Raw genomic sequence first — 4,565 nt, forward strand, 5'->3', positions numbered from 1 at the left:
CAAAGAAATTTACAAAATTAATGAAAGAGAGTAAGCCACACATCTAGATAGTTCAGAGAACACTAACATGATAAGATCATAAATGTCAAACAAACAAACAAATAAAAAAAATACCTAGGCTTATAACATTCTAAATTCAGATAACAAGTTACAGAGAAAAAGCTCTAAAGAACTTGGAAGGAATAAAACATCTTATCTCTTGCCAATAGGCACCATGCATTGAGCTCTTTTCTCCCTCCCTCACTGTCTTGTTCTTGTCTTCCTAGAGACCTAGCTGCAAGCTATAGCTGGGTTGCCAAAACATCTTATGACCATTACCTTCACCTCAAGGTACTGGCTCACATTGGGGGCCATTCCAGAGATCTGTGCACTGCCCCCATATCAACCCCACAAGATTGGGGGCACTAAACCCTAAAGCTTGCTCTACTGATTCTTTTAATCTATAAGCTAACCTTTTGTTGTAATCTGCAGCAAGGTATGTAGAAACCAGACCCCTGCCTTGGCAAAAGGGAGTCAGTGCTGATGAGTTGATGTAAGTACTCTTTGATCCAAATCATATATAACCTGAGCCTATGTTTAGTGATGCCATGGACCATTATCTGCCTTGCCATCAGTGGAGCATCCTATCCTGCATCTGTAAGCAAATAAATTCATTTCCCTAGTGGACCTCCTGTTGTGTTTTTGGAATCATAGCCATTACAGTTAAGCACTCTCAGATTTGGGGCCTCCTCTTACATCTATCATGAAAGAAGAAGAAGAATTAGAGTAGGTTTTCATATGAAACCATGAAAATAAGATTAATGCTGTATCTCATGTGTGGGTGGGGACAGTAACTAGAATTCTATAGTCAACAACATTTTTCTTCAAAAGTGAAGTGAATGATTTATTCTCAGGTGAATCAAAACTAAAGAAATCTATATCCAATAAGCATTCCCCGGGGGGAAAAATGTTTTAAGAATCCCTCCAAGCAAATAAGAATGGTATAGGTCAACATTTCAAATATGGTTTGTAACAACAGTAAAACACTTATTCTTCTCAAGTTCACACTTAACAATCACCAAGCTTGTATGGACTGATTACATAGACATGGTACTGAACTATAAATACATTTTAAAAAATTTAAAAAATATAAATAATAGAAAATAAGTTCTTCGACCTCAATGAAATTAATTGAAAAGATCAACATAAGAATGATAGCTAAAAATGTATCAAATGTTTGGAATTACATAACATACTTCTTAATAACACATCAATCAAAGTTTTAACATAAATAGGAGATATCTTTAATGTAATAAAAATAAAAATTCAATAAAAATAAATTGTGGGATTCAGTGAAAACAGTATAGAAAGGTAAATTCATGGTATTAAATGCATATATTAATCAAAGAGAAAATAAGAAAGCTCCAAAAATAATAACTAACCATCGACTTTGAGAAATAAGAGAAAAACAATAAATTAAACAAAAAGTAAGAAAAGAAACTAAAATTAGAACAGAAATCAATTAAATTGGGGAAAAAAAACAACAAGAAAACAAGGAAAGTTAATTCACTGCCAAGATAAAAATGACTGATAAAATTAATTGAAAGTTGGCAAAAAAGAAAGAGAGAAGATGCACATAACCAATACCAGAAATGAAAGATGAACCATCAACACCAACCCCATGGACAAAAAAGTTATTAAATGTGCAATAAAAGAATACTGTGAATCATTCAGTACCCAAGATTTGATAACTTAGATGAAATGGACCAATTCTGTGAAAGACACAAAAGACAAAAACTCACACAAACAGAAATAGATAACGAGTATGGGCTGATATTTATAAAATAATTATTTGAAAACTAAATTTTTTAAAAAATCCATGAAAGAGAGTAAACCACACATCTAGATAGTTCAGAGAACACTAACATGATAAGATCAAGACTTACATGATTTAACTTTTGAACTAGACCAAACATTTAAACAACACTAATTTCCACCACAATCTCTTCCTTAAAATAGAAGCAGAAGGTATACATTCTAAGTCATCTTGTAAGATCACTGTTATCCTAACACGAAACAGGATAAAGACTTTATAAGAAAAAAAACCCAAAAACTGCAGACCCATAACTGTCATAAATATAGATGCAAACATATTTAATAAACTATTTGCATAAAAATAATATACAGAGATATGTTCGTTAGCTTACTCCTTTCTGCCAGTGGATGCTACTGGGAAAGCATTGTTGTAGCCCCTTTTCCCACTGCCATCTAAGTCCAAGTCTCCTAAGGAGCCAGAACAGGGGCAGAAGCTCTTATTTTTTTCTTTTTTTTAATTTTTTTAAAGTTTCTTTACTATTATCACAATCTTGTTTATATTACATTGAATCACATATAACTTTACAGTGTATTACATTTCTTTTTCCAGAAGGAATACCATGCATATCAGTCAATACAGAGACATTAAAATCCCCATTTCATCATCCAATAGCTTTTCATTTTTTCCCAGTTATTATTATTATTATTCCAATGATTTTTTTTTTAAACAATCACTATTTTTCATTTTGCTTGTAAAAAGACTTTACCCAACTGGAAATACTTCTCTGACCAATCCAGTTGAGAATACTATACACATCATCGTCAACAGGTAATAAACCATATCTGTATCCTACTAAGGTCATGCCTGTCTATTTGTTCTCTTGCTACCCTTCTCCATACTCTTCTCTTCTTAGGGGTGGGAACTCTTTATCAGAGGGTTGAGCTTTGAAGCAACTGATGAGAGCCTGAGGAGCCATGTTGAGCAATGGAGAATGCTCCCAGACTGTGTAGAAATGCAAGATCCCAACACCAAGCACTTCAGGGGCTTTCGGTTTGTCACGTATGCCTCTGTGGAGCAGGAGGGTGCAACCATGAATGCAAAGCCACACAGGTGGGTGGAAAAGCTCTGAAACCAAAGAGGGCTGTCTCAAGAGAAGTGTCTCAAAGACTGGGTGCCCACTTAACTGTGGAAAAGGTCTTTGTTGGTAGCATTAAAGAAGACACTGAAGAACATCGTCTAAGAGATTACTTTGAACAGTATGGGAAAATTGAAGTGATTGAAATCATGACTGGCCGAGGCAGTGGCAAGAAGAGGAGGTTTGCTATCACCTTCCAGGGGCGATGGCCACGCTGCAATCTCTTCTCCTCCATTCTCCTCTTGGGATCCTGGGCACGCACACACACATACCCGGTGTGAGTTTAAGCCACCGAGTTCGGGGCTCAAACCACGGTTGACTACATGGGAGCCCAGCGACATAGCCATTAGGCTAACTGCTGGATCCATAAGAGATTATTTTGAACAGTATGGGAAAATTGAAGTGGTTGAAATCATGACTGACTGAGGCAGTGGCAAGAAGAGAAGCTTTGCTTTTGTAATCTTGGATGATCATGATTCTGTGGATAAGATTGTCATTCAGAAATAACATACTGTATGGGACCAGCAGTTAGCGTAATGGCTATGTCCCTGAACTCCCATGTAGTCGACCGCGGTTCAAGTCCCAGACCCAGTGGCTTGAATTCACACCGGGTGCAGGTGCGTGTGTCCCAAGACAAGAATGTAGGAGAAGGGATTGTGGCATGGCAATCCCTCTTGGGGGGCGATTTCTCGCTTTCTATCTCTCTATCTGTCTCTTTCTGGTGAGCGCACAAGCCCTGTAGCAAAAACCTCTCAAAAAAAAAAAAATAGAAGAAGAAGAAGAAGAAGAAGAAGAAGAAGAAGAAGAAGAAGAAGTACTATACTGCGAATGGCCACAACTGTGAAGTGAGGAAAGCCCTGTCCAAACATGAAATGACTAGTGCTTTCTCCAGCCCAAGAGGTCAAAGTGGTTCTGGAAAATTTGGTAGTGGTTGAGGAGTTGGTTTTGGCAGTAATGACAACTTTGGTTGTTGAGGAAACTTCAGTGGTTGTGGTGGCTTTGGTGGCAGCTGTGGTGGTGGTGGATGCGGTGGAACTGGAGATGGCTGTAATGGATTTGGTAATGATGGTGGTTATGGAAGACACAGTCCTGGTTACTCTGGAAGAAGTCGAGGAATTGATGGACAGGGTTATGGATATGAGGGCAGTGGCCGTGGTGTGAGTGGCAGCTATGACAGCTATAACAATGGAAGAGGCAGAGGCGGCTTTGGCTATGATAGTGGAAGTAATTTTAGAGCTGGAGGAAGCTACAATGATTTTGGCAATTATAGCTATCAGTCTTCAAATTTTGGACCCAAGGAGGGTGGAATTTGGAGGCAGAAAGAAGCTCTGGCCCTTATCCTGGTGGAGGCCAATACTGTGCCAATGAAATCAAGGTGTCTATGGCAGTTCCAGCACAGCAGTAACTATAACAGTGGCGGAGGTTTTAATTAACTGTCAGAAAACAAAGCTTAGCAGGAGAGGAGAGCCAGAGAAGTGACAGGGAAGCTACAGGTTATAACAGATTTGTGAACTCAGCCAAGCAGGGCCTAGCTACTACAAAGAAGATGTGTTTTAGATAATACTCATGTGTATGGGCAGAAAAACATGAGGACTATATTTGTGACTAATTGTATAACAAGTCACTTTAGTTTCT

General features: G+C 38.1%; 1 pseudogene; it reads left to right on the forward strand.

The window, feature by feature from the left end:
* Positions 1–582: 582 nt before the first annotated feature.
* Positions 583–4,363, forward strand: LOC102483847 (heterogeneous nuclear ribonucleoprotein A1-like; annotated as a pseudogene).
* Positions 4,364–4,565: the final 202 nt, after the last annotated feature.

The sequence above is a fragment of the Tupaia chinensis genome, unplaced genomic scaffold, assembly GCF_000334495.1.
Source record: "Tupaia chinensis unplaced genomic scaffold, TupChi_1.0 Scaffold000095_1, whole genome shotgun sequence".
In the NCBI taxonomy this organism is placed as follows: domain Eukaryota; kingdom Metazoa; phylum Chordata; class Mammalia; order Scandentia; family Tupaiidae; genus Tupaia; species Tupaia belangeri.